Genomic DNA, 12,122 nt, shown 5'->3' on the forward strand with positions numbered 1-12,122 from the left:
CAAATCGTACGAATTAGATCGTATGAATTCATCCAAATTAGCCACTAAGTGTGGTTTATTTCTAAACTCATTTCGAGAGGATCACGTGCTTATGATCAACACGGCTGGCTCCTCATTACCTCCGTAATCTGACCCATTAGATGATTACTGAAGCATTATAAATAACCAGAGTTTTTCACTCCAGTTATCTTCGTCTTGAAGCTTCCCCCCTTCCACCCCTACTTCCTCCCTCTTTTTTCCGATAGGGCGACACGGTGGCCCAGTGGCTAGCACTGTTGCCTCACAGCAAGAACACCACTGGTCCAACCTCCAATCAGGCTGGTTGGTGTTTCTGTGCGGAGTTTACATGTTCTTCCCGTGTTCGCGTGGGTTTCCCCCGGGTTCCTCCCACCGTCCAAAAACATATACCATAGCCAATCAATTAAACCAAATTATCACCGAAAACAACCCTAGTTTACACTTCTCACGCGGCGACAAGCAGGGGAGTCCTCGAGACCTACCTGAGCTCGAACTCCCCTCTCGCCCTTCTAACGGGAGGGAGCCCCGGGCTCGAGGATATTACGAGCTCAGGGCTCTCTCCCGGGACAGCATGCCAAATACGCTTTATTGATTATCAGCTAAGTGTGAACTCTTGAAATCAAAAAGTTACGAATTGCCGTGAGATGGTGTTGGAATTGATGAACTTGTGTGAATGAGTGTTTTATTGGATCCTGCACATCTGCCTTTTTTTCTGAGAATTTTTGCATTAATCTGCTTTCTGAGAATTCGGTTTTCTCTTCTTTATTCTGACCCCCTCCCCCCCTCTCAAGACTCAATTTGCACATCTCAGAATTCAGATTTCCCCCCTGTGAATTCAGTTTTTACATCTCACAATTGCCTTATTGCTTGTAAATCAATTTTACATCCTATAACTCACTCTCTGTAGAACTTCAATCATTCATTCATTTTCTTTCCAGCTTAGTCCCTTTATTAATCCGGGGTCATCACAGCGGAATGAACCGCCAACTTATCCAGCACGTTTTTTCACTCAGCGGATGCCCTTCCAGCCACAACCCATCTCTGGTAAACAACCTTACACACTCACTCACTACAGACAATTTAGCCTACCCAATTCACCTGTACTACATGTGTTTGGACTGTGGGGGAAACCAAAGCAGCCGGAGGAAACCCACGCGAATGCAGGGAGAACATGCAAACTCCACACAGAAACACTAATTGACTCAGCCGAGGCTCAAACCAGCAACGCTATTGCTGTGAGGTGACAGTGCTAACCACTGCGCCACTGCGTCACCCTCTGTAGAAGTTACACTGTAAAGTAAATACTGGTTGCCTTAAATCTTTTAGCTGAATCAAACTAAACAGCTTGCTTGAACATCATTAACCTCGTTTAATAAGTTAACAATGAACTCAAAACATTCGTCGTCATGCCTAACTGATGATATCATAATATCAGTGTAGTTTCTACATCACAGAACTCTGACCGCCCCAGAATTCACTTTTCCCCAAAGAATGACATTTTTACACTCATTTAATTCTGCTTTCTGACTTTCTTACAACAGTTTTCACGTCTCAGACCTTTTTATTTTCACCTCAGAAATATAAGACTCTTAACATTTTTCCTCCTCAGTCATTTTTTCCCGTCTCAGAACTCTAACTTTTCCCTAATCTTTGACTTCTGACATTTTCCCTCAGGATTTTTCATCTTGTTGACTACTTTTTTTCAGAATTTCGTTTTCACATCCCACATTTCAGACTACGGGCATCGCGGTGGCACAGTGGGTAGCGATATCGCCTCACAGCAAGAAGTTCTCTAGTTTGAGTCAGTTGGTGTTTCAGTGTGGAGTTTGCATGTTCTCCCGGCGTTGGTGTGGGTTTCCTCCGGGTGCTCCGGTTTCCCAAACACATGCGCTATAGGGGAATTGATCAACTAAACTGGCCGTAGTGTATGAGTGTGTGTGAGAATGAGGGTGTGTGGGTGTTTCCCAGTTCTGGGTTGCGGCTGGAAAGGCATCTGCTGTTTAAAGCATATGCTGGAATAGCTGGCGGTTCATTCCGCTGTGGCGACCCCTGATGAATAACAGGACTAAGCCGAGAGAAAATGAAATGAACTAACATTTCAGACTTTTTTCCCTCTCAGAACTCATCTTTTCCATCTCATACACTGTAAAAAATGATTCAAAGATGATTCCTTGGATTTACTCAATTTTTTTACGTTGGGTGGTGCTGAATTAAAACAAACAAATTAGGTTGAACATTGCTCAATTTAATTTGTTTGTTTAAATTCAACACAAATAAATTGTTTACAACAGTTTTGCATGCAACACTTTCAGTGATTGACTTTTTTAATCCATTTTTACAGTTGATAATTTGATCCTTTCTCCTCAGTGTTTTGTTTTGCATCTCACAGTTTGGACTATTATTTTTCCCCTTTTCCTCCCTCTTTTTTTGCCCCTCTAAATTCTGTTTTTCCATCCCGTTGTGCTTCTCCCCTGTAGATGTTGAGCTTGTGCATCTTAATTCTGAAATGTTTGTAAAAGCAGTGTGGCTTCAACACATTGATGCTGTTTCTAAAACTTCACTCTATAATGTTTGTAGTCTTATATACAATATAAGTCAATATTCAGACAACAAAATACATTTTCAAATCTCAGAGTTTTCCCCTCAGAACTCAGTTTGTATTTTTAATTTCTAATAATTCAATTTTCACATTTTATATTTCCATATTTTCTCCTCAGAATTTAGCTTTAGACTTTTTGTTTCAGAATTTATTTTTCTACATCTCAAAATACTGTAATTTCCCCTCATAATTCAGTTTTGTCAGAATAGTGAGATATAAAGTCTTATTTTCTACTTAACTCCTTTTTTCTCCTCGTAATTCGGACTTTTTTTCTCAAAATTCAGACTTTCCCCCTGTCAGGATTCAATTACAATTCAATACAAGTTCACTTTCACATCTCAGAATTCAGACTTTTCTCCCTCAGATTTAATTTTTTCATTTCACAATTGACTTTTTTACTCATGTAATTCAGTTTTTACATCTCAGAAACTCTGATTCTTTCCTTTATCTTATATTTGTCTCCTCTGAATTTAGGTTTTACTTAATGTTTTATCCAGAATTTCCTTTTTCGTCTTGCAATTCTGACTCTTTTTCTCAGAATTCAGACTTTCCCCCTCCCAATTGACTTCTTTCTCTCTTATTACTCTCTTTTTTGCTCAAAATCTCAGGAATTTTGTTTTATTTTCCCCCAATTTCTCTTCTTTCTCTTACTGTAATTTCATTTTTTCATCTTATAATTCTCTTTTTTTCTCCACATCTCAGAAATTACCCTCCCCCTCCCTTAATAAAATTATATTTGTTTCAGAATAGTGAGATATAAAGTCTGTGTCTTCAACAGATTGATCATGTTTCTAAGGTTTACACTCTTTAAATCCTGCATGTCCATCAGTAAAGTCTGATTCAGACTCTTTGGTTTGTTCAGTGTTTTCCAGCATCATCCGCCTTTACTCAGACAACAAAAAGCGACTTTATCATCGCGCTCTGAATTCACACTGTCTCCCAAAACGTGTGTGTGTGTGTGTGTGTGTCTCCTCGTTTTCTTTTCATCAGCCCATCCCCCGCTCTTGCAGATTAGAATTCATTAGCAATCAAAGAGCCTCTGTGGAACTCCTGCTCTTAATTACCCACTCATTTGCATTTTTGCATATTAATGACTGCAGAGTTTGCCGTCTGACTGCGGCAGCGAGCGAGGGCTTAAAGTCACCCTGTGTGTTTTTTTTTTAATTTTGTATTCTCACACGACGACTGCAGGGCAAAACACCCAGAAATCAGTGGAAAGCAGATGCGACCCTGAACGCAGGTCAGCGTCCAATCACAGAGCGGGTCAGAAACAGTCACGCTTTCAGCCACAGACGCCAGAAAACGTGAGAAAAGAGAGTTATGACTCATGTGTGTCTCGATTTACACTGCAAACACTGCTGAAATCACAATTACCAGCCGGAATTAAAGACTACATGCCAAATGTTGGAGAAATCAGCCATGCATATTTATTGATATACAAAGATTGACATAAAATACAGCTGAAGATGGACCTTTTTGCCCTCCTGTTCAAATTTAAACCCCCCAATTTCTGTTTCTTAACATAATAGTTTTAATGACTGATTGTTTTTATCTTTGCCATGATGAAAGTACATAATATTGTATTAGTTAATTATCAAGACACTAGTATTCAGCTTAAAGTGACATTTAAAGGCTTAACTAGGTTAATTAGGGTAAAGTTAGGGTAATTAGGCAAGTCATTGTATAACAGTGGTTTGTTCTGGAGAAACTAGAAACAGATATAGCTTAAGGGGGCTAATAATATTGACCTTAAAATGGGTTTAAAACAGCTAAAAACTGCTTTTATTCTAGCCGAAATCAAACAAATAAGACTTTCTGCAATACTGCAATTCTGCAATAGGAAATACTGTGAGAAATTCCTCTGTGAATCTGTGAATCATTTTAACTGTATATCAATATTCTTAACCCTCCCAAAGCAATCCAAATCTGTATACTGTTTTTATTTTCCAGGTCTGTTTACACCAGTATTTTTCATTCATTCATTTTCCTTTGGCTTAGTCCCTGTATTCATCAGGGGTCGCCACAGCGGAATGAACCACCAACTATTCCAGCATATGTTTAACACAGCGGATGCCCTTCCAGCCGCAACCCAGTACTGGGAAACACCCATACACACACACACTCATACACTATGGCCAATTTAGTTGATCACTTCCCCTATAGCGCATGTGGGGGAAACCGGAGCACCCGGAGGAAACCCGCACCAACACTGGGAGAACAAGCAAACGCCACACAGAAATGCCAACTGACCCAGCTGGAACCAGCGACCTTCTTGCTGTGAGGCCACAGTGCTAACCACTGAGCCACCGTGCCGCCACCATTTTAGTAGCAAATTCTCATTGTTTTGACTGTGATTTTTAGAATTATTCCTTCATTCATTTTCCTTCGGCTTAGTCTCTTTATTCATCACGGATCGTCACAGCGGAGTGAACCGCCAACTATTCCAGCATACAGTTGAAGTGATTTTTTTCTTCAATTTCTGTTTAACGGAGAGCAGATTTCTTCAACACATTTCTAATCATAACAGTTTTAATAACTCATCTCTAATAACTGATTTATTTTCTCTTTGCCATGATGACAGTAAATAATATTAGACTAGATATTCTTTAAGACACTTCTATACAGCTTAAAGTGACATTTAAAGGCTTAACTAGGTTAATTAGGGTAACTAGGCAGGTTAGGGTAATTAGGCAAGTTATTGTATAACGATGGTTTGTTCTGTAGACTATCGAAAAAAAAAAAATAGCTTAAAGGGGCTAATAATATTGACCTCAAAATGATGTTTAAAAAAATCAATAACTGCTTTTATTCTAGCCGAAATAAAACAATTAAGACTTTCTCCAGAAGAAAAAATATTATCAGACATACTGTGAACATTTCCTTGCTCTGTTAAACATCATTTGGGAAATATTTAAAAAATCAATAAAAAAAATACAAAAGGGGGGCGAATAATTCTGACTTCAACTGTATGTTTTATGCAGCGGATGCTCTTCCAGCTGCAACTCAGTACTGAAAAACACCCACACACTTACACACACACCAGCCAATTTAATCTTGTATCATCTTGTAGTTCTCACGTTTTTCAGTTTTTGCATTTGGGAATTCTCACATTTTCCTCCAGAATTCAATTTTGTTTCCTCTCAATTCACTTTTTCACTAGTAATTCTGTTGTGAAAATAATTACACTTGTGAATTCTGACCATTTCCCTCAGGATTTCCCTGTTTTCATCTGAATCTGACGGAAGCTGTTTTTTCGCCCCATAAAAAGTCAGATTAAATTAATTTTAGGCTTTTAACCTTCCAATTCTGATGTTTTTCTTTGTATTCATACATTTCATTTCTGTTTGTTTCAGTTCCAATTTCGCATCTCAGTTTTCAGATCTCAAAATTCTGATGTTTTGTATTTAAGAATTCTTTCAGGGGTCCTTTGATAGTCCCTTATTTATCAGGGGTCGCCACAGCAGAATGAACCACCAACTATTCCAGCATATGCTTTAATCAGCGGATGCCCTACCAGCCGCAACCCAGTACTGGGAAACACTCACAGCCAATTTAGTTCATCAATTCACCTATAGTGCCTGCACTGAGCCATCGTTCCACCACCATTTTTGTAGCAGCTTCTCATTAATTAGCGAATGTTATTTTCATGTTTGTTGGAAAATATCTGAAATTTCAAAATCCAAAATTAAATAAATTTAACGGTTTACATCATTATATATGCTATTCTCACATTCCAGGTCTGTTTTGACTGAGAGAATAGTTATTTAATTAATAATGTTTTCCATATCTTATATTGCATGTTGCATATTAGTAGCAAATCCTCATTATTATGACTGATTTTTAGAATTATTCATTCACTCATTTTCCTTCAGCATAGTACTTTATTTATCAGAGGTCGCCACAGCGGAATGAACCACCAATTATTTCAGCTTATGTTTTATGCAGCGGATGCCCTTCTAGCACCAATACCCAGTACAGGGAAACATTCATACACACACACACACACACACACACACACACTGCAGCCAATTTAGTTCATCAATTCCCCATAGCGCATGTGTTTGGACTTGTGGGGGAAACCGGAGCACCCGGAGGAAACCCATGACAACACAGGGAGAACATGCAAACTCCACACAGAAACACCAACTGACCCAGCTGGGACTCGAACCAGCGACCTTCTTGCTCTTTCTTTAAAGTTTATAAATATTAACAATAGTATGTCAAAAAAAGAGGTCACACCTTACAATAAGGCTTCATTAGTTACAAAAAACAAACAAAAAATAAACAACTTTATAATATTTGTGCAATAATCTTCGGGAATAGAAAGATTTAAACACTTGTACATTTAAATTCAAACAAATTATTGCAAAAAAAAATGATAAAACTTTGTTCCTGATTTTTCCTGCTCATTAAAATTTATTCAACATGTTTCCCCAACATATTAATTCGTGTGTAGTCATTTTTTACTGTGATCTTCAGTTGTGTTCGATTAGTTGATCAGTTTTGTCTTTACTACTGACTAATCCAATGTATATGCACAAATAGATTACTGTAAAGCATCCTGGAGAAAATATAAATGTAAAGGAGAAATCTGTGAGGGGTGAACTCATTTATGCATAGCAATTTACATCCATGTGTCTGTACCGCCCCCTAACGGACAAAACAGATCCTGCATCTCCCTTTGTTTTTAACATTTTTAAGAGCGCAAAACACTACAGTAAACACAACACAGAACATATTACATATGATAAAGACAGAACATTTAAACAGCAAAAGACAGAAATGTAAAAAAAGATTGCATAAACAGCGCTAACAATCATTATAATGTTGGTAATATTAAACCACATGGTGAAAATGCTGGGTTCCACACAATTCCTTTATATTTTCCCAACACAAATTAATTAAGTTAGTTGTTTTTACAATTTCAAGTGGATCGAACATAAAAAAATTAAACTGCCCCCGCCCCAAAAAAGTACAAGATCTGTGTTTATTCAGCTCGTTTTAAAACAAGTAGTTTGAACAAGCATCAAAAATTATTTTTAAATGTAGTAAATAGCATTCATAGTCATAATAATAATAATAATAATAATAATAATATAATAATAATAATAACCCAATAATAATAATAATAACATTATAATAATAATAATAATAATAATAATAATAATAATAATAATAATAACATTATGATAATAATAATAATAATAATAATAATAATAATAATAATAACATTATGATAATAATAATAATAATAATATAATAACAATAACCTAATAATAATAATAACATTATGATAATAATAACAACAATAATAATAATAACAATAATAATAATAATGATAATAATAATAACAATAATAACATAATAATAATAATAATAATAATAATAATAACAATAAAAATAACAACAATAATAATAATAACAATAATAATAACATAATAATAATAATAATAATAATAAAATAAAAACAACAACAACAACAATAATAATAACAAAAATAATAACATAATAAAATAATAATAATAATAATAATAATAACAATAAAAATAACAATAATAATAATAATAACAATAATAACAATAATAATAACATAATAATAATAATAATAATAACATAATAACAGAAAAACCTTATAATAATAATAATAACATAATAATAATAAAAACATAATAATAACATAATAATAATAATAATAATAACAACAATAATAATAATAATAATAACATAATAATAATAAAAACTTAATAATAACATAATAATAATAATAATAATAATAATAATAATAATAATAACATAATAACAACAAAAACATAATAATAATAACATAATAATAATAAAAACATAATAATAACATAATAATAATAATAATAATAATAACATAATAACAATAAAAACATAATAATAACCTAATAATAATAACAACAACAATAAAAATAACAACAACAATAATAATAACAATAATAATAATAATAACAATTATAATAATAATAATAATAACAACAATAAAAATAACAACAATAATAATAATAACAATAATAATAACATAATAATAATAATAATAATAATAATAAAATTAAAAACAACAACAATAATAATAATAACAACAATAATAACATAATAAAATAATAATAATAATAATAATAACAACAATAAAAATAACAATAATAATATTAATAACAATAATAATAACATAATAATAATAATAACATAATAACAATAAAAACATAAAAATAACAATAATAATAATAATAACAACAACAACCTAATAATAACAACATAATAACATAACATAAAAATAATAAAAATAATAATAATAATAACATAATAATAATAATAACAATAATAATAGAATAACAATAATAACAACATAATAATAGTAATAATAATATTAACAATAACATAATAATAACATAATAATAATAATAATAACAACAACAACAATAACAAGGTTGCTGATGGTGACAGTGATATAAATCTCTCTTACCCTCAGCACATCTGATGATGATCAGGAAAATATTCATCTCTTCCTATGAAAGACATGAAAATAAATACTGTGTAGACATGCTTATAACTCAGATAAACAAGTAAATAAAACTACTTACATTGACACAGGATTCTGGATAGGGCTGCAGTATACAGTGCATCTGGAAAGTATTGATAGCGCTTCAGTTCTTCCACATTAGTTTATGTTACAGGCTTATTTCAAAATGGATTAAATTGATTGATTTCCTCAACATTCTACACACTATCCCCCATAATGACAATGTGAACAAAGAGTTTTTGAAATTGTTGCAAATTTATTACAAATAAAAAAGCTGTAAAATCACATGTACATCAGTGTTCACAGCCTGATTTAGATCTGAAGCTCTAAATCAGGGGTCATCAATCTTGGTCCTGGAGGGCCGGTGTCCCTGCAAGGTTTAGCTCCTACTTGCCTCAACACACCTGCCTGGATGTTTCAAGTATACCTAGTAAGATTTTGATTAGCTTGCTCAGTTTGATTAGGGTTGAAGCTATAATCTGCAGGACACCAGCCCTCCAGGAACAAGTTTGGTGACCCCTGCTCTAAATGGAGCTCAGGTCCATTCTGTTTCCACTGATCATTCTTGAGATGTTTCAGCAGCTTCACTGGAGTTCACCTGTGGTCATTCCAGCTGATTGGACATGATCTGAAAAGGCATACACCTGTCTATATAAGGGCCCAGGGTTGACAGTGCATGTCAAAGCACAAACCAAGCATGAAGACAAAGGAATTGTCTGTAGATCTCCGAGACAGGATTGTCTGGAGGCACAAGGCTGGGGAAGATTACAGAAACATTTCTGCTGCTCTGAAAGTTCCAATGAGCACAGCGGCCTCCATCATCTGTAAGTGGAAGATGTTTGAACCACCAGGACTCTTCCTGGAGCTGGCCGGCTATCCAAACTGAGTGATCAGGGGAGAAGTGCCCTAGTCAGGGAGGTGATCAATAACTCGATGGTCACTCTGTCTGAGCTCCAGCGTTCTTCTGTGGAGAGAGGAGAAACTTACAGAAGGACAACCATCTGTGCAGCAATCCACCAATCAGGCCTGTATGGTAGAGTGGACAGACGGAAGACACTCCCCGCCTGGAATTAGCCAAAAGGCATCTGAAGGACTCTCAGACCATCAGAAACTAAACTCTCTGCTCTGATGAGACTCAAATTGAACTCTTTGGAGTGAACGCCAGGCGTTACGTTTGGAGAAAAGCAGGCAGCGCTCATCACCAGGCTAATAACATCCCTACAGTGAAGCATGGTGGTGGCAGCATCATGCTGTGGGGATGTTTTTCAGCAGCAGGAACTGGAAGACTAGTCAGGATAGAGGGAAAGATGAACACAGCAATGTACAGAGACATCCTGAATGGAAACCTGCTTTAGAGTGCTCTTGACCTCAGACTGGGGCGACGGCTCATCTTCCAGCAGGACAATGACCCAAAGCACACCGCCAAAATATCAATGGAGTGGCTTCGGAACAACTTGGTGAATGTCCTTGAGTGGCCCAGCCAGAGCCCAGACCTAAATCCTAATATACATCTTTATTATACAAAATGGCTGTACACCGTCGCTTCCCATCCAACCTGATAGAGCTTGAGATGTACTACAAAGAGGAACGGGCAAAAATTCCCAAAGACAGGTGTGCCAAGCTTGTGGCATCAAATTCACAAAGACTTGAGGCTGTAATTGCTGCCCAAGGTGCATCAAACAAAGTATTGAGCAAAGGCTGTGAACACTGATGTACATGTGATTTATCAGCTTTTTATTTGTAATAAATTTGCAACAATTCCAAACACTCTTTTTTTCTCATTGTCATTATGGGGGATTGTGTGTAAAATGTTGAGGAAATCAATCAATTTAACCCAATTTGGAATGAGACTGGAACATAAAAACACGTGGAAAAAGTGAAGCGCTATCAATACTTTACAGATGCACCGTATATTGCAGAATTATCCATATTGCAAACATGTGTAACAATTTACATTTATCTTACGTAATGATTGTTTATCTTTAGATTAAATAAAATGAAAAACAAACATCAAGAAATAATTATGATATATATATATATATATATATATATATATATATATATATATATATATATATATTATACAGTATATACACTCACCGGCTTTATTAGGTACACCTTACTAGTACCGGGTTGGACCTCTTTTGCCTTCAGAACTGCCTTAATCCTTCATGTCAGAGATTCAACAAGCTACTGGAAATATTCCTCAGAGATTTTGCTCCATATTGACATGATAGCATCACGCAGTTGCTGCAGATTTGTCGGCTGCACATCCATGATGCCAATCTCCCGTTCCACCACATCCCAAAGGTGCTCTATTGGATTGAGCTCTGGTGACTGTGGAGGCCATTTGAGTACAGTGAACTCATTGTCATGTTCAAGAAACAAGTCTGAGATGATTGGCGCTTTATGACATGGTGCGTTATCCTGCTGGAAGTAGCCATCAGAAGATGGAGACACTGTGCTCATAAAGGGATGGACATGGTCAGCAACAATACTCAGGTAGGCTGTGGTGTTGACACCATGCTCAATTGGTACTAATGAGCCCAAAGTGTGCCAAGAAAATCTCCCCCACACCATTACACCACCACCAGCAGCCTGAACCGCTGATACAAGCCAGGATGGATCCATGCTTTCATGTTGAGGCCAAATTCTGAGCTGAGCGTCCGAATGTGGCAGCAGAAATGGAGACTCATCAGACCAGGCAACGTTTCTCCAATCTTCTATTGTCCAGTTTTGGTGAGCCTGTGTGAATTGTAGCCTCAGTTTCCTGTTCTTAGCTGACAGGAGCGGCACCCGGTGTGGTCTTCTGCTGCGGTAGCCCATCCGCCTCAAGGTTGGACGTGTTGTGTGTTCAGAGATGCTCTTCTGCAGACCTCGGTTGTAACGAGTGCTTATTTGAGTTACTGTTGCCTTTCTATCAGCTGGAACCAGTCTGGCCATTCTCCTCTGACATCAAATCAC

Source organism: Danio aesculapii, chromosome 2, assembly GCF_903798145.1.
Source record: "Danio aesculapii chromosome 2, fDanAes4.1, whole genome shotgun sequence".
NCBI lineage: Eukaryota > Metazoa > Chordata > Actinopteri > Cypriniformes > Danionidae > Danio > Danio aesculapii.